This window comes from Hypanus sabinus, unplaced genomic scaffold (assembly GCF_030144855.1).
Source record: "Hypanus sabinus isolate sHypSab1 unplaced genomic scaffold, sHypSab1.hap1 scaffold_454, whole genome shotgun sequence".
NCBI classification, from domain to species: Eukaryota; Metazoa; Chordata; class Chondrichthyes; order Myliobatiformes; family Dasyatidae; genus Hypanus; species Hypanus sabinus.
Window position 1 is genome coordinate 151,950 of NW_026781329.1, and position 21,707 is coordinate 173,656.

The following is a 21,707-nucleotide window of genomic DNA, read 5'->3' on the forward strand; positions in this document are numbered from 1 at the left end:
AGACTTGGACACGGAGTGGAAACAGCTCGGACACTTGGACACGGACTGGAAACACCTCGGACACTTGGACATGGACTGGAAACACTTCGGAGACTCGGACACGGACAGGAAACACCTCTGAGACTTGGACACGGACTGGAACTTCGGAGACATGGACACGGTCTGGAAACACCTCGGAGAATTGGACACGGACTGGAACCTGCTCGGAGACTTGGACACGGACTGGAACCTGCTCGGAGACTTGGACACGGACTGGAAACACCTCGGACCCTTGGACACGGACTGGAAACACCTCGGACACATGGACACGGACTGGAAAAACCTCGGACACTTGGACACGGACTGGAAACACCTCGGAGACTTGGACACTGACTGGAAACAGCTCGGACACTTGGACACGGACTGGAAACACCTCGGACACTTGGACACGGACTGGAACCTCCTCGTAGACTCGGACACGGAGTGGAAACACCTCGTAGACTTGGACACGGACTGGAAACACCTCGGAGACTTGGACACGGACTGGAACATCCTCGTAGACTTGGACACGCACTGGAACCGCCTCAGAGACTTGGACACGGACTGGAACCTCCTCGGAGACACGGACACGGACTGGAACATTCTCGTAGACATGGACACGGAGTGGAAACACCTCGGACTCTTGGACATGGACTGGAAACACCTCGGAGACTCGGACATGGACTGGAAACACCTCGGGGACTTGGACACGGAATGGAAACACCTCGGTGACTTAGACACGGAATGGAAACACCTCGGAGACTTGGACACGGACTGGAAACAGCTCGGAGACTTGGACACGGACTGGAAACACCTCCGTGACTTACACACGGAATGGAAACACTTCGGATTCTTGGACACGGACTGGAACCTCCTCGTAGACTTGGACACGGACTGGAACCTCCTCGGAGACTTGGACACGGACTGGAAACACCTCGGAGACTTGGACACGGACTGGAAACACCTCGGAGACTTGGACACGGACTGGAAACACCCCGTGACTTAGACACGGAATGGAAACACCTCGGATTCTTGGACACGGACTGGAACCTCCTCGGAGACTTGGACACGGACTGGAAACACCTCGGAGACTTGGACACGGACTGGAACCTCCTCAGAGACTTGGACACGGACTGGAACCTCCTCGGAGACTTGGACACGGACTGGAAACACCTCGGAGACTTGGACACGGACTGGAAACACCTCGGACACTTGGACATGGACTGGAAACACCTCGGAGACTCGGACATGGACGGGAAACACCTCGGAGACTTGGACACGGAATGGAAACACCTCGGTGACTTAGACACGGAATGGAAACACCTCGGAGACTTGGACACGGACTGGAAACACCTCGGACTTGGACACGGACTGGAACCTCCTCGTAGACTTGGACACGGACTGGAAACACATCGGACACTTGGACACGGACTGGAACCTCCTCGTAGACTTGGACACGGAGTGGAAACACCTCGGACACTTGGACACGGACTGGAAACACCTCGGACACTTGGACATGGACTGGAAACACTTCGCAGACTCGGACACGGACTGGAAAAACCTCGGAGTCTTGGACACGGACTGGAACTTCTTCGGAGACATGGACACGGACTGGAAACACCTCGGAGAATTGGACACGGACTGGAACCTGCTCGGAGACTTGGACACGGACTGGAACCTGCTCGGAGACTTGGACACGGACTGGAAACACCTCGGACACTTGGACACGGACTGGAAACACCTCGGACACATGGACACGGACTGGAAAAACCTCGGACACTTGGACACGGACTGGAAACACCTCGGAGACTTGGACACGGACTGGAAACACCTCGGACACATGGGCACGGACTGGAAAAACCTTGGACACTTGGACACGGACTGGAAATACCTCGGACGCTTGGGCACGGACTGGAACCTCCTCGTAGACTCGGACACGGAGTGGAAACACCTCGTAGACTTGGACACGGACTGGAAACACCTCGGAGACTTAGACACGTACTGGAACATCCTCGTAGACTTGGACACGGACTGGAAACACCTCGGAGTCTTGGACACGGACTGGAAACACCTCGGAGACTTGGACACGGACTGGAAAAACCTTGGAGACTTGGACACGGACTGGAAACACCTCGGAGACTTGGACACGGACTGGAACCTGCTCAGAGACATGGACACGGAATGGAACCTCCTCGGAGATTTGGACACGGACTGGAACCTCCTCAGAGACTTGGACACGGACTGGAACCTCCTCGGAGACTTGGTCACGGCCCGGAACCTCCTCGGAGACTTGGACACGGACTGGAAACACCTCGGACACTTGGACACGGACTGGAACCTCCTCGTAGACTTGGACACGGAGTGGAAACACCTCGGACACTTGGACACGGACTGGAAACACCTCGGACACTTGGACATGGACTGGAAACACCTCGGAGACTCGGACACGGACTGGTAACACCTCGGAGACTTGGACACGGACTGGAAACACCTCCGTGGCTTAGACACGGAATGGAAACACCTCGGATTCTTGGACACGGACTGGAACCTCCTCGGAGACTTGGACACGGACTGGAACCTCCTCGGAGACTTGAACACGGACTGGAAACACCTCGGAGACTTGGACACGGACTGGAACCTCCTCAGAGACTTGGACACGGACTGGAACCTCCTCGGAGACTTGGACACGGACTGGAAACACCTCGGAGACTTGGACACGGACTGGAACCGCCTCAGAGACTTGGACACGTACTGGAACCTCCTCGGAGACACGGACACGGACTGGAACATTCTCGTATACATGGACACGGACTGGAAACACCTCGGACACTTGGACACGGACTGGAACCTCCTCGTAGACTTGGACACGCACTGGAACATCCACGGAGACTTGGACACGGACTTGCACCTCCTCGGAGACGTGGATACGGACTGGAACCTCCTCGCAGACTCGGACACGGACTGGAACCTCCTCGGAGACTCGGACACGGACTGGAACCTCCTCGGTGACTCGGACACGGACTGGAAAAACCTCGGAGACTTGGACACGGACTGGAAACACATCGGAGAATTGGAGACGGACTGGAAACACATCGGAGAATTGGACACGGACTGGAACCTCCTCGGAGACTTGGACACGGACTGGAAACTCCTCGGAGACTTGGACACGGACTGGAAACACCTCGGAGTCTTGGACACGGACTAGAAACACCTCGGAGACTTGGACACGGACTGGAAAAACCTTGGAGACTTGGACACGGACTGGAAACACCTCGGAGACTTGGACACGGACTGGAACCTGCTCAGAGACATGGACACGGAATGGAACCTCCTCGGAGACTTGGACACGGACTGGAACCTCCTCAGAGACTTGGACACGGACTGGAACCTCCTCGGAGACTTGGTCACGGACCGGAACCTCCTCGGAGACTTGGACACGGACTGGAAACACCTCGGAGAATTGGACACGGACTGGAAACACCTCGGAGAATTGGACACGGACTGGAAACACCTCAGAGACTTGTACACGGACTGGAACCTCCTCGGAGAATTGGACACGGACCGGAACCTTCTCGGAGACTTGGACACGGACTGGAAACACCTCGGAGAATTGTACACGGACTGGAAACACCTCGGAGACTTGGACACGGACTGGAAACACCTCGGAGTCTCGGATGCGGACAGGAATCTCCTTGGAGACTCGGACACCGACTGGAACCTCCTCGGACACGGACTGGAACCTCCTCGGAGACTTGGACAAGGACTGGAAACACCTCGGAGACTTGGACACGGCTTGGAAACACCTCGGCGCCTTGGACACTGACTGGAACCTCCTCGGAGACGAGGACATGGACTGGAACCTCCTCGGAGACTCGGACACGGACTGGAACCTCCTCGTTGACTCGGACACGGACTGGAAACACCTCGGAGACTCGGACACGTACTGGAAACACCTCGGACACTTGGACACGGACTGGAAACACCTCGGACACTTGGACACGGACTGGAAACACATCGGAGACTCGGACATGGACTGGAACCTGTTCGGAGACTTGGACTCGGACTGGAAACACCTCGGACACTTGGACTGGAACCTCCTCGTAGACTTGGACACGGAGTGGAAACACCTCGTAGACTTGGACACGGACTGGAAACACCTCGGAGACTTGGACACGGACGGGAACCTCCTCGTAGACTTGGACAGGGACTGGAAACACCTCGGACACTTGGACACGGACTGGAACCTCCTCGTAGACTTGGACACGGAGTGGAAACACCTCGTAGACTTGGACACAGACTGGAACCTCCTCCGAGACTTGGACACGGACTGGAACCTCCTCGTAGACTTGGACACGGAGTGGAAACACCTCGGACACTTGGACATGGACTGGAAACACCTCGGAGACTCGGACATGGACTGGAAACATCTCGGAGACTTGGACACGGAATGGAAACACCTCGGTGACTTAGACACGGAATGGAAACACCTCGGAGACTTGGACACGGACTGGAAACAGCTCGGAGACTTGGACACGGACTGGAAACACCTCCGTGACTTAGACACGGAATGGAAACACTTCGGATTCTTGGACACGGACTGGAACCTCCTCGTAGACTTGGACCCGGACTGGAACCTCCTCGGAGACTTGGACACGGACTGGAAACACCTCGGAGACTTGGACACGGACTGGAAACACCTCGGAGACTTGGACACGGACTGGAACCTCCTCGTAGACTTGGACACGGACTGGAAACACATCGGACACTTGGACACGGACTGGAACCTCCTCGTAGACTTGGACACGGAGTGGAAACAGCTCGGACACTTGGACACGGACTGGAAACACCTCGGACACTTGGACATGGACTGGAAACACTTCGGAGACTCGGACACGGACAGGAAACACCTCTGAGACTTGGACACGGACTGGAACTTCGGAGACATGGACACGGTCTGGAAACACCTCGGAGAATTGGACACGGACTGGAACCTGCTCGGAGACTTGGACACGGACTGGAACCTGCTCGGAGACTTGGACACGGACTGGAAACACCTCGGACACTTGGACACGGACTGGAAACACCTCGGACACATGGACACGGACTGGAAAAACCTCGGACACTTGGACACGGACTGGAAACACCTCGGAGACTTGGACACTGACTGGGAACAGCTCGGACACTTGGACACGGACTGGAAACACCTCGGACACTTGGACACGGACTGGAACCTCCTCGTAGACTCGGACACGGAGTGGAAACACCTCGTAGACTTGGACACGGACTGGAAACACCTCGGAGACTTGGACACGGACTGGAACATCCTCGTAGACTTGGACACGGACTGGAACCGCCTCAGAGACTTGGACACGGACTGGAACCTCCTCGGAGACACGGACACGGACTGGAACATTCTCGTAGACATGGACACGGAGTGGAAACACCTCGGACACTTGGACATGGACTGGAAACACCTCGGAGACTCGGACATGGACTGGAAACACCTCGGGGACTTGGACACGGAATGGAAACACCTCGGTGACTTAGACACGGAATGGAAACACCTCGGAGACTTGGACACGGACTTGAAACAGCTCGGAGACTTGGACACGGACTGGAAACACCTCCGTGACTTAGACACGGAATGGAAACACTTCGGATTCTTGGACACGGACTGGAACCTCCTCGTAGACTTGCACCCGGACTGGAACCTCCTCGGAGACTTGGACACGGACTGGAAACACCTCGGAGACTTGGACACGGACTGGAAACACCTCGGAGACTTGGACACGGACTGGAACCTCCTCGTAGACTTGGACACGGACTGGAAACACATCGGACACTTGGACACGGACTGGAAACACCTCGGACACTTGGACATGGACTGGAAACACTTCGGAGACTCGGACACGGACAGGAAAAACCTCTGAGACTTGGACACGGACTGGAACTTCTTCGGAGACATGGACACGGTCTGGAAACACCTCGGAGAATTGGACACGGACTGGAACCTGCTCGGAGACTTGGACACGGACTGGAACCTGCTCGGAGACTTGGACACGGACTGGAAACACCTCGGACACTTGGACACGGACTGGAAACACCTCGGACACATGGACACGGACTGGAACCTCCTCGTAGACTTGGACACGCACTGGAACCTCCACGGAGACTTGGACACGGACTTGCACCTCCTCGGAGACGTGGATACGGACTGGAACCTCCTCGCAGACTCGGACACGGACTGGAACATTCTCGTAGACATGGACACGGACTGGAAACACCTCGGACACTTGGACACGGACTGGAACCTCCTCGTAGACTTGGACACGCACTGGAACCTCCACGGAGACTTGGACACGGACTTGCACCTCCTCGGAGACGTGGATACGGACTGGAACCTCCTCGCAGACTCGGACACGGACTGGAACCTCCTCGGAGACTCGGACACGGACTGGAACCTCCTCGGTGACTCGGACACGGACTGGAAAAACCTCGGAGACTTGGACACGGACTGGAAACACATCGGAGAATTGGAGACGGACTGGAAACACATCGGAGAATTGGACACGGACTGGAACCTCCTCGGAGACTTGGACACGGACTGGAAACTCCTCGGAGACTTGGACACGGACTGGAAACACCTCGGAGTCTTGGACACGGACTGGAAACACCTCGGAGACTTGGACACGGACTGGAAAAACCTTGGAGACTTGGACACGGACTGGAAACACCTCGGAGACTTGGACACGGACTGGAACCTGCTCAGAGACATGGACACGGAATGGAACCTCCTCGGAGACTTGGACACGGACTGGAACCTCCTCAGAGACTTGGACACGGACTGGAACCTCCTCGGAGACTTGGTCACGGACCGGAACCTCCTCGGAGACTTGGACACGGACTGGAAACACCTCGGAGAATTGGACACGGACTGGAACCTCCTCGGAGAATTGGACACGGACTGGAAACACCTCAGAGACTTGTACACGGACTGGAACCTCCTCGGAGAATTGGACACGGACCGGAACCTTCTCGGAGACTTGGACACGGACTGGAAACACCTCGGAGAATTGTACACGGACTGGAAACACCTCGGAGACTTGGACACGGACTGGAAACACCTCGGAGTCTCGGATGCGGACAGGAATCTCCTTGGAGACTCGGACACCGACTGGAACCTCCTCGGACACGGACTGGAACCTCCTCGGAGACTTGGACAAGGACTGGAAACACCTCGGAGACTTGGACACGGATTGGAAACACCTCGGCGCCTTGGACACTGACTGGAACCTCCTCGGAGACGTGGACATGGACTGGAACCTCCTCGGAGACTCGGACACGGACTGGAACCACCTCGTTGACTCGGACATGGACTGGAAACACCTCGGAGACTCGGACACGTACTGGAAACACCTCGGACACTTGGACACGGACTGGAAACACCTCGGACACTTGGACACGGACTGGAAACACATCGGAGACTCGGACATGGACTGGAACCTGTTCGGAGACTTGGACTCGGACTGGAAACACCTCGGACACTTGGACTGGAACCTCCTCGTAGACTTGGACACGGAGTGGAAACACCTCGTAGACTTGGACACGGACTGGAAACACCTCGGAGACTTGGACACGGACGGGAACCTCCTCGTAGACTTGGACAGGGACTGGAAACACCTCGGACACTTGGACACGGACTGGAACCTCCTCGTAGACTTGGACACGGAGTGGAAACACCTCGTAGACTTGGACACAGACTGGAACCTCCTCCGAGACTTGGACACGGACTGGAACCTCCTCGTAGACTTGGACACGGAGTGGAAACACCTCGGACACTTGGACATGGACTGGAAACACCTCGGAGACTCGGACATGGACTGGAAACATCTCGGAGACTTGGACACGGAATGGAAACACCTCGGTGACTTAGACACGGAATGGAAACACCTCGGAGACTTGGACACGGACTGGAAACAGCTCGGAGACTTGGACACGGACTGGAAACACCTCCGTGACTTAGACACGGAATGGAAACACTTCGGATTCTTGGACACGGACTGGAACCTCCTCGTAGACTTGGACCCGGACTGGAACCTCCTCGGAGACTTGGACACGGACTGGAAACACCTCGGAGACTTGGACACGGACTGGAAACACCTCGGAGACTTGGACACGGACTGGAACCTCCTCGTAGACTTGGACACGGACTGGAAACACATCGGACACTTGGACACGGACTGGAACCTCCTCGTAGACTTGGACACGGAGTGGAAACAGCTCGGACACTTGGACACGGACTGGAAACACCTCGGACACTTGGACATGGACTGGAAACACTTCGGAGACTCGGACACGGACAGGAAACACCTCTGAGACTTGGACACGGACTGGAACTTCGGAGACATGGACACGGTCTGGAAACACCTCGGAGAATTGGACACGGACTGGAACCTGCTCGGAGACTTGGACACGGACTGGAACCTGCTCGGAGACTTGGACACGGACTGGAAACACCTCGGACACTTGGACACGGACTGGAAACACCTCGGACACATGGACACGGACTGGAAAAACCTCGGACACTTGGACACGGACTGGAAACACCTCGGAGACTTGGACACTGACTGGAAACAGCTCGGACACTTGGACACGGACTGGAAACACCTCGGACACTTGGACACGGACTGGAACCTCCTCGTAGACTCGGACACGGAGTGGAAACACCTCGTAGACTTGGACACGGACTGGAAACACCTCGGAGACTTGGACACGGACTGGAACATCCTCGTAGACTTGGACACGGACTGGAACCGCCTCAGAGACTTGGACACGGACTGGAACCTCCTCGGAGACACGGACACGGACTGGAACATTCTCGTAGACATGGACACGGAGTGGAAACACCTCGGACACTTGGACATGGACTGGAAACACCTCGGAGACTCGGACATGGACTGGAAACACCTCGGGGACTTGGACACGGAATGGAAACACCTCGGTGACTTAGACACGGAATGGAAACACCTCGGAGACTTGGACACGGACTTGAAACAGCTCGGAGACTTGGACACGGACTGGAAACACCTCCGTGACTTAGACACGGAATGGAAACACTTCGGATTCTTGGACACGGACTGGAACCTCCTCGTAGACTTGGACCCGGACTGGAACCTCCTCGGAGACTTGGACACGGACTGGAAACACCTCGGAGACTTGGACACGGACTGGAAACACCTCGGAGACTTGGACACGGACTGGAACCTCCTCGTAGATTTGGACACGGACTGGAAACACATCGGACACTTGGACACGGACTGGAAACACCTCGGACACTTGGACATGGACTGGAAACACTTCGGAGACTCGGACACGGACAGGAAAAACCTCTGAGACTTGGAGACGGACTGGAACTTCTTCGGAGACATGGACACGGTCTGGAAACACCTCGGAGAATTGGACACGGACTGGAACCTGCTCGGAGACTTGGACACGGACTGGAACCTGCTCGGAGACTTGGACACGGACTGGAAACACCTCGGACACTTGGACACGGACTGGAAACACCTCGGACACATGGACACGGACTGGAAAAACCTCGGACACTTGGACACGGACCGGAAACACCTCGGAGACTTGGACACGGACTGGAAACAGCTCGGACACTTGGACACGGACTGGAAACACCTCGGACACTTGGACACGGACTGGAACCTCCTCGTAGACTCGGACACGGAGTGGAAACACCTCGTAGACTTGGACACGGACTGTAAACACCTCGGAGACTTGGACACGGACTGGAACATCCTCGTAGACTTGGACACGGACTGGAACCGCCTCAGAGACTTGGACACGGACTGGAACCTCCTCGGAGACACGGACACGGACTGGAACATTCTCGTAGACATGGACACGGACTGGAAACACCTCGGACACTTGGACACCGACTGGAACCTCCTCGTAGACTTGGACACGCACTGGAACCTCCACGGAGACTTGGACACGGACTGGAACCTCCTCGGAGACGTGGATACGGACTGGAACCTCCTCGCTGACTCGGAAACGGACTGGAACCTCCTCGGAGACTCGGACACGGACTGGAACCTCCTCGGTGACTCGTACACGGACTGGGAACACCTCGGAGACTTGGACACGGACTGGAAACACATCGGAGAATTGGAGACGGACTGGAAACACATCGGAGAATTGGACACGGACTGGAACCTCCTCGGAGACTTGGACACGGACTGGAAACTCCACGGAGACTTGGACACGGACTGGAAACACCTCGGCGTCTTGGACTCGGACTGGAAACACCTCGGAGACTTGGACACGGACTGGAAAAACCTTGGAGACTTGGACACGGACTGGAAACACCTCGGAGACTTGGACACGGACTGGAACCTCCTCAGAGACATGGACACGGAATGGAACCTCCTCGGAGATTTGGACACGGACTGGAACCTCCTCAGAGACTTGGACACGGACTGGAACCTCCTCGGAGACTTGGTCACGGACCGGAACCTCCTCGGAGACTTGGACACGGACTGGAAACACCTCGGAGAATTGGACACGGACTGGAAACACCTCGGAGACTTGTCCACGGACTGGAACCTCCTCGGAGACTTGGACACACACTGGAACCTCCTCGGAGACTTGGACACGGACTGGAACCTCCTCCGAGAATTGGACACGGACCGGAACCTTCTCGGAGACTTGGACACGGACTGGAAACACCTCGGAGAATTGTACACGGACTGGAAAAACCTCGGAGACTTGGACACGGACTGGAAACACCTCGGAGTCTCGGATATGGACAGGAATCTCCTTGGAGACTCGGACACCGACTGGAACCTCCTCGGACACGGACTGGAACCTCCTCGGAGACTTGGACAAGGACTGGAAACACCTCGGAGACTTGGACACGGATTGGAAACACCTCGGCGCCTTGGACACGGACTGGAACCTCCTCGGAGACGTGGGCATGGACTGGAACCTCCTCGGAGACTCGGACACGGACTGGAACCTCCTCGTTGACTCGGACACGGACTGGAAACACCTCGGAGACTCGGACACGTACTGGAAACACCTCGGAAACTTGGACACGGACTGGAAACACCTCGGACACTTGGACACGGACTGGAAACACCTCGGAGACTCGGACATGGACTGGAACCTGTTCGGAGACTTGGACACGGACTGGAAACACCTCGGACACTTGGACTGGAACCTCCTCGTAGACTTGGACACGGAGTGGAAACACCTCGTAGACTTGGACACGGACTGGAAACACCTCGGAGACGTGGACACGGACGCGAACCTCCTCGTAGACTTGGACAGGGACTGGAAACACCTCGGACACTTGGACACGGACTGGAACCTCCTCGTAGACTTGGACACGGAGTGGAAACACCTCGTAGACTTGGACACAGACTGGAACCTCCTCCGAGACTTGGACACGGACTGGAACCTCCTCGTAGACTTGGACACGATGTGGAAACACCTCGGACACTTGGACATGGACTGGAAACACCTCGGAGACTCGGACATGGACTGGAAACACCTCGGAGACTTGGACACGGAATGGAAACACCTCGGTGACTTAGACACGGAATGGAAACACCTCGGAGACTTGGACACGGACTGGAAACAGCTCGGAGACTTGGACACGGACTGGAAACACCTCCGTGACTTAGACACGGAATGGAAACACCTCGGATTCTTGGACACGGACTGGAACCTCCTCGTAGACTTGGACACGGACTGGAACCTCCTCGGAGACTTGGACACGGACTGGAAACACCTCGGAGACTTGGACACGGACTGGAAACACCTCGGAGACTTGGACACGGACTGGAACCTCCTCGTAGACTTGGACACGGACTGGAAACACATCGGACACTTGGACACGGACTGGAACCTCCTCGTAGACTTGGACACGGAGTGGAAACACCTCGGACACTTGGACACGGACTGGAAACACCTCCGTGACTTAGACACGGAATGGAAACACCTCGGATTCTTGGACACGGACTGGAAACTCCTCGGAGACTTGGACACGGACTGGAACCTCCTCGGAGACTTGAACACGGACTGGAAACACCTCGGAGATTCGACACGGACTGGAACCTCCTCAGAGACTTGGACACGGACTGGAACATCCTCGGAGACTTGGACACGGACTGGAAACACCTCGGAGACTTGGACACGGACTGGAACCGCCTCAGAGACTTGGACACGGACTGGAACCTCCTCGTAGACTTGGACACGGACTGGAACCTCCACGAAGACTTGGACACGGACTGGAACCTCCTCGGAGACGTGGACACGGACTGGAACCTCCTCGGAGACTCGGACACGGACTGGAACCTCCTCGGAGACTTGGACACGGACTGGAAACACCTCGGAGTCTTGGACACGGACTGGAAACACCTCGGAGACTTGGACACGAACTGGAACCTCCTCGGAGACGTGGACACGGACTGGAACCTCCTCGGAGACTCGGACACGGACTGGAACCTCCACGAAGACTTGGACACGGACTGGAACCTCCTCGGAGACGTGGACACGGACTGGAACCTCCTCGGAGACTCGGACACGGACTGGAACCTCCTCGGAGACTTGGACACGGACTGGAAACACCTCGGAGTCTTGGACACGGACTGGAAACACCTCGGAGACTTGGACACGAACTGGTACCTCCTCGTAGACTTGGACACGGACTGGAAACACATCGGACACTTGGACACGGACTGGAACCTCCTCGTAGACTTGGACACGGAGTGGAAACCCCTCGGACACTTGGGCACGGACTGGAAACACCTCGGACACTAGGACATGGACTGGAAACACTTCGGAGACTCGGACACGGACTGGAAAAACCTCGGAGACTTGGACACGGACTGGAACTTCTTCGGAGACATGGACACGGTCTGGAAACACCTCGGAGAATTGGACACGGACTGGAACCTGCTCGGAGACTTGGACACGGACTGGAACCTGCTCGGAGACTTGGACACGGACTGGAAACACCTCGGACACTTGGACCCGGACTGGAAACACCTCGGACACATGGACACGGACTGGAAAAACCTCGGACACTTGGACACGGACTGGAAACACCTCGGAGACTTGGACACGGACTGGAAACAGCTCGGACACATGGACACGGACTGGAAAAACCTTGGACACTTGGACACGGACTGGAAAAACCTCGGACACTTGGACACGGACTGGAACCTCCTCGTAGACTTGGACACGGAGTGGAAACACCTCGTAGACTTGGACACAGACTGGAACCTCCTCGGAGACTTGGACACGGACTGGAACCTCCTCGTAGACTTGGACACGGAGTGGAAACACCTCGGACACTTGGACACGGACTGGAAACACCTCGGACACTTGGACATGGACTGGAAACACCTCGGAGACTCGGACACGGACTGGTAACACCTCGTAGACTTGGACACGGACTGGAAACACCTCCGTGACTTAGACACGGAATGGAACATCCTCGTAGACTTGGACACGGACTGGAACCGCCTCAGAGACTTGGACACGGACTGGAACCTCCTCGGAGACACGGACACGGACTGGAACATTCTCGTAGACATGGACACGGACTGGAAACACCTCGGACACTTGGACACGGACTGGAACCTCCTCGTAGACTTGGACACGCACTGGAACCTCCACGGAGACTTGGACACGGACTGGAACCTCCTCGGAGACGTGGATACGGACTGGAACCTCCTCGCTGACTCGGACACGGACTGGAACCTCCTCGGAGACTCGGACACGGACTGGAACCTCCTCGGTGACTCGTACACGGACTGGGAACACCTCGGAGACTTGGACACGGACTGGAAACACATCGGAGAATTGGAGACGGACTGGAAACACATCGGAGAATTGGACACGGACTGGAACCTCCTCGGAGACTTGGACACGGACTGGAAACTCCACGGAGACTTGGACACGGACTGGAAACACCTCGGAGTCTTGGACTCGGACTGGAAACACCTCGGAGACTTGGACACGGACTGGAAAAACCTTGGAGACTTGGACACGGACTGGAAACACCTCGGAGACTTGGACACGGACTGGAACCTCCTCAGAGACATGGACACGGAATGGAACCTCCTCGGAGACTTGGACACGGACTGGAACCTCCTCAGAGACTTGGACACGGACTGGAACCTCCTCGGAGACTTGGTCACGGACCGGAACCTCCTCGGAGACTTGGACACGGACTGGAAACACCTCGGAGAATTGGACACGGACTGGAAACACCTCGGAGACTTGTCCACGGACTGGAACCTCCTCGGAGACTTGGACACACACTGGAACCTCCTCGGAGACTTGGACACGGACTGGAACCTCCTCCGAGAATTGGACACGGACCGGAACCTTCTCGGAGACTTGGACACGGACTGGAAACACCTCGGAGAATTGTACACGGACTGGAAAAACCTCGGAGACTTGGACACGGACTGGAAACACCTCGGAGTCTCGGATATGGACAGGAATCTCCTTGGAGACTCGGACACCGACTGGAACCTCCTCGGACACGGACTGGAACCTCCTCGGAGACTTGGACAAGGACTGGAAACACCTCGGAGACTTGGACACGGATTGGAAACAACTCGGCGCCTTGGACACGGACTGGAACCTCCTCGGAGACGTGGGCATGGACTGGAACCTCCTCGGAGACTCGGACACGGACTGGAACCTCCTCGTTGACTCGGACACGGACTGGAAACACCTCGGAGACTCGGACACGTACTGGAAACACCTCGGACACTTGGACACGGACTGGAAACACCTCGGACACTTGGACACGGACTGGAAACACCTCGGAGACTCGGACATGGACTGGAACCTGTTCGGAGACTTGGACACGGACTGGAAACACCTCGGACACTTGGACTGGAACCTCCTCGTAGACTTGGACACGGAGTGGAAACACCTCGTAGACTTGGACACGGACTGGAAACACCTCGGAGACGTGGACACGGACGGGAACCTCCTCGTAGACTTGGACAGGGACTGGAAACACCTCGGAAACTTGGACACGGACTGGAACCTCCTCGTAGACTTGGACACGGAGTGGAAACACCTCGTAGACTTGGACACAGACTGGAACCTCCTCCGAGACTTGGACACGGACTGGAACCTCCTCGTAGACTTGGACACGATGTGGAAACACCTCGGACACTTGGACATGGACTGGAAACACCTCGGAGACTCGGACATGTACTGGAAACACCTGGGAGACTTGGACACGGAATGGAAACACCTCGGTGACTTAGACACGGAATGGAAACACCTCGGAGACTTGGACACGGACTGGAAACAGCTCGGAGACTTGGACACGGACTGGAAACACCTCAGTGACTTAGACACGGAATGGAAACACTTCGGATTCTTGGACACGGACTGGAACCTCCTCGTAGACTTGGACACGGACTGGAACCTCCTCGGAGACTTGGACACGGACTGGAAACACCTCGGAGACTTGGACACGGACTGGAAACACCTCGGAGACTTGGACACGGACTGGAACCTCCTCGTAGACTTGGACACGGACTGGAAACACATCGGACACTTGGACACGGACTGGAACCTCCTCGTAGACTTGGACACGGAGTGGAAACACCTCGGACACTTGGACACGGACTGGAAACACCTCGGTGACTTAGACACGGAATGGAAACACCTCGGAGACTTGGACACGGACTGGAAACAGCTCGGAGACTTGGACACGGACTGGAAACACCTCCGTGACTTAGACACGGACTGGAACATCCTCGGAGACTTGGACACGGACTGGAAACACCTCGGAGACTTGGACACGGACTGGAACCGCCTCAGAGACTTGGACACGGACTGGAACCTCCTCGTAGACTTGGACACGGACTGGAACTTCCACGAAGACTTGGACACGGACTGGAACCTCCTCGGAGACGTGGACACGGACTGGAACCTCCTCGGAGACTCGGACACGGACTGGAACCTCCTCGGAGACTTGGACACGGACTGGAAACACCTCGGAGTCTTGGACACGGACTGGAAACACCTCGGAGACTTGGACACGAACTGGAACCTCCTCGGAGACGTGGACACGGACTGGAACCTCCTCGGAGACTCGGACACGGACTGGAACCTCCACGAAGACTTGGACACGGACTGGAACCTCCTCGGAGACGTGGACACGGACTGGAACCTCCTCGGAGACTCGGACACGGACTGGAACCTCCTCGGAGACTTGGACACGGACTGGAAACACCTCGGAGTCTTGGACACGGACTGGAAACACCTCGGAGACTTGGACACGAACTGGTACCTCCTCGTAGACTTGGACACGGACTGGAAACACATCGGACACTTGGACACGGACTGGAACCTCCTCGTAGACTTGGACACGGAGTGGAAACCCCTCGGACACTTGGGCACGGACTGGAAACACCTCGGACACTTGGACATGGACTGGAAACACTTCGGAGACTCGGACACGGACTGGAAAAACCTCGGAGACTTGGACACGGACTGGAACTTCTTCGGAGACATGGACACGGTCTGGAAACACCTCGGAGAATTGGACACGGACTGGAACCTGCTCGGAGACTTGGACACGGACTGGAACCTGCTCGGAGACTTGGACACGGACTGGAAACACCTCGGACACTTGGACCCGGACTGGAAACACCTCGGACACATGGACACGGACTGGAAAAACCTGGGACACTTGGACACGGACTGGAAACACCTCGGAGACTTGGACACGGACTGGAAACAGCTCGGACACATGGACACGGACTGGAAAAACCTTGGACACTTGGACACGGACTGGAAACACCTCGGACACTTGGACACGGACTGGAACCTCCTCGTAGACTTGGACACGGAGTGGAAACACCTCGTAGACTTGGACACAGACTGGAACCTCCTCGGAGACTTGGACACGGACTGGAACCTCCTCGTAGACTTGGACACGGAGTGGAAACACCTCGGACACTTGGACACGGACTGGAAGCACCTCGGACACTTGGACATGGACTGGAAACACCTCGGAGACTCGGACACGGACTGGTAACACCTCGTAGACTTGGACACGGACTGGAAACACCTCCGTGACTTAGACACGGAATGGAAACTCATCGGATTCTTGGACACGGACTGGAAACTCCTCGGAGACTTGGACACGGACTGGAACCTCCTCGGAGACTTGAACACGGACTGGAAACACCTCGGAGACTTCGACACGGACTGGAACCTCCTCAGAGACTTGGACACGGACTGGAACATCCTCGGAGACTTGGACACGGACTGGAAACACATCGGAGACTTGGACACGGACTGGAACCGCCTCAGAGACTTGGACACGGACTGGAACCTCCTCGTAGACTTGGACACGGACTGGAACCTCCACGAAGACTTGGACACGGACTGGAACCTCCTCGGAGACGTGGACACGGACTGGAACCTCCTCGGAGACTCGGACACGGACTGGAACCTCCTCGGAGACTTGGACACGGACTGGAAACACCTCGGAGTCTTGGACACGGACTGGAAACACCTCGGAGACTTGGACACGAACTGGAACCTCCTCGGAGACGTGGACACGGACTGGAACCTCCTCGGAGACTCGGACACGGACTGGAACCTCCACGAAGACTTGGACACGGACTGGAACCTCCTCGGAGACGTGGACACGGACTGGAACCTCCTCGGAGACTCGGACACGGACTGGAACCTCCTCGGAGACTTGGACACGGACTGGAAACACCTCGGAGTCTTGGACACGGACTGGAAACACCTCGGAGACTTGGACACGAACTGGTACCTCCTCGTAGACTTGGACACGGACTGGAAACACATCGGACACTTGGACACGGACTGGAACCTCCTCGTAGACTTGGACACGGAGTGGAAACCCCTCGGACACTTGGGCACGGACTGGAAACACCTCGGACACTTGGACATGGACTGGAAACACTTCGGAGACTCGGACACGGACTGGAAAAACCTCGGAGACTTGGACACGGACTGGAACTTCTTCGGAGACATGGACACGGTCTGGAAACACCTCGGAGAATTGGACACGGACTGGAACCTGCTCGGAGACTTGGACACGGACTGGAACCTGCTCGGAGACTTGCACACGGACTGGAAACACCTCGGACACTTGGACACGGACTGGAAACACCTCGGACACATGGACACGGACTGGAAAAACCTCGGACACTTGGACACGGACTGGAAACACCTCGGAGACTTGGACACGGACTGGAAACAGCTCGGACACATGGACACGGACTGGAAAAACCTTGGACACTTGGACACGGACTGGAAACACCTCGGACACTAGGACACGGACTGGAACCTCCTCGTAGACTCGGACACGGAGTGGAAACACCTCGTAGACTTGGACACGGACTGGAAACACCTCGGAGACTTGGACACGGACTGGACCATCCTCGTAGAGTTGGACACGGACTGGAAACACCTCGGACACTTGGACACGGACTGGAACCTCCTCGTAGACTTGGACACGGAGTGGAAACACCTCGTAGACTTGGACACAGACTGGAACCTCCTCAGAGACTTGGACACGGACTGGAACATCCTCGGAGACTTGGACACGGACTGGAAACACATCGGAGACTTGGACACGGACTGGAACCGCCTCAGAGACTTGGACACGGACTGGAACCTCCTCGTAGACTTGGACACGGACTGGAACCTCCACGAAGACTTGGACACGGACTGGAACCTCCTCGGAGACGTGGACACGGACTGGAACCTCCTCGGAGACTCGGACACGGACTGGAACCTCCTCGGAGACTTGGACACGGACTGGAAACACCTCGGAGTCTTGGACACGGACTGGAAACACCTCGGAGACTTGGACACGAACTGGAACCTCCTCGGAGACGTGGACACGGACTGGAACCTCCTCGGAGACTCGGACACGGACTGGAACCTCCACGAAGACTTGGACACGGACTGGAACCTCCTCGGAGACGTGGACACGGACTGGAACCTCCTCGGAGACTCGGACACGGACTGGAACCTCCTCGGAGACTTGGACACGGACTGGAAACACCTCGGAGTCTTGGACACGGACTGGAAACACCTCGGAGACTTGGACACGAACTGGTACCTCCTCGTAGACTTGGACACGGACTGGAAACACATCGGACACTTGGACACGGACTGGAACCTCCTCGTAGACTTGGACACGGAGTGGAAACCCCTCGGACACTTGGGCACGGACTGGAAACACCTCGGACACTTGGACATGGACTGGAAACACTTCGGAGACTCGGACACGGACTGGAAAAACCTCGGAGACTTGGACACGGACTGGAACTTCTTCGGAGACATGGACACGGTCTGGAAACACCTCGGAGAATTGGACACGGACTGGAACCTGCTCGGAGACTTGGACACGGACTGGAACCTGCTCGGAGACTTGCACACGGACTGGAAACACCTCGGACACTTGGACACGGACTGGAAACACCTCGGACACATGGACACGGACTGGAAAAACCTCGGACACTTGGACACGGACTGGAAACACCTCGGAGACTTGGACACGGACTGGAAACAGCTCGGACACATGGACACGGACTGGAAAAACCTTGGACACTTGGACACGGACTGGAAACACCTCGGACACTAGGACACGGACTGGAACCTCCTCGTAGACTCGGACACGGAGTGGAAACACCTCGTAGACTTGGACACGGACTGGAAACACCTCGGAGACTTGGACACGGACTGCACCATCCTCGTAGAGTTGGACACGGACTGGAAACACCTCGGACACTTGGACACGGACTGGAACCTCCTCGTAGACTTGGACACGGAGTGGAAACACCTCGTAGACTTGGACACAGACTGGAACCTCCTCCGAGACTTGGACCCGGACTGGAACCTCCTCGTAGACTTGGACACGGAGTGGAAACACCTCGGACACTTGGACACGGACTGGAAACACTTCGGACACTTGGACATGGACTGGAAACACCTCGGAGACTCGGACACGGACTGGTAACACCTCGTAGACTTGGACACGGACTGGAAACACCTCCGTGACTTAGACACGGAATGGAAACACCTCGGATTCTTGGACACGGACTGGAAACTCCTCGGACACTTGGACACGGACTGGAACCTCCTCGTAGACTTGGACACGGACTGGAACCTCCACGAAGACTTGGACACGGACTGGAACCTCCTCGGAGACGTGGACACGGACTGGAACCTCCTCGGAGACTCGGACACGGTCTGGAACCTCCTCGGAGACTCGGACACGGACTGGAACCTCCTCGGTGACTCGGACACGGACTGGAACCTCCTCGGTGACTCGGACACGGACTGGAAACACCTCGGAGACTTGGACACGGACTGGAAACACATCGGAGAATTGGACACGGACTGGAAACACATCGGAGAATTGGACACGGACTGGAACCTCCTCGGAGACTTGGACACGGACTGGAAACACCTCGGAGAATTGGACACGGACTGGAAACACCTCGGAGACTTGGACATGGACTGGAAACATCTCGGAGACTTGGACACGGACTGGAACTTCTTCGGAGACATGGACACGGTCTGGAAACACCTCGGAGAATTGGACACGGACTGGAACCTGCTCGGAGACTTGGACACGGACTGGAACCTGCTCGGAGACTTGGACACGGACTGGAAACACCTCGGACACTTGGACCCGGACTGGAAACACCTCGGACACATGGACACGGACTGGAAAAACCTGGGACACTTGGACACGGACTGGAAACACCTCGGAGACTTGGACACGGACTGGAAACAGCTCGGACACATGGACACGGACTGGAAAAACCTTGGACACTTGGACACGGACTGGAAACACCTCGGACACTTGGACACGGACTGGAACCTCCTCGTAGACTTGGACACGGAGTGGAAACACCTCGTAGACTTGGACACAGACTGGAACCTCCTCGGAGACTTGGACACGGACTGGAACCTCCTCGTAGACTTGGACACGGAGTGGAAACACCTCGGACACTTGGACACGGACTGGAAGCACCTCGGACACTTGGACATGGACTGGAAACACCTCGGAGACTCGGACACGGACTGGTAACACCTCGTAGACTTGGACACGGACTGGAAACACCTCCGTGACTTAGACACGGAATGGAAACTCATCGGATTCTTGGACACGGACTGGAAACTCCTCGGAGACTTGGACACGGACTGGAACCTCCTCGGAGACTTGAACACGGACTGGAAACACCTCGGAGACTTCGACACGGACTGGAACCTCCTCAGAGACTTGGACACGGACTGGAACATCCTCGGAGACTTGGACACGGACTGGAAACACATCGGAGACTTGGACACGGACTGGAACCGCCTCAGAGACTTGGACACGGACTGGAACCTCCTCGTAGACTTGGACACGGACTGGAACCTCCACGAAGACTTGGACACGGACTGGAACCTCCTCGGAGACGTGGACACGGACTGGAACCTCCTCGGAGACTCGGACACGGACTGGAACCTCCTCGGAGACTTGGACACGGACTGGAAACACCTCAGAGTCTTGGACACGGACTGGAAACACCTCGGAGACTTGGACACGAACTGGAACCTCCTCGGAGACGTGGACACGGACTGGAACCTCC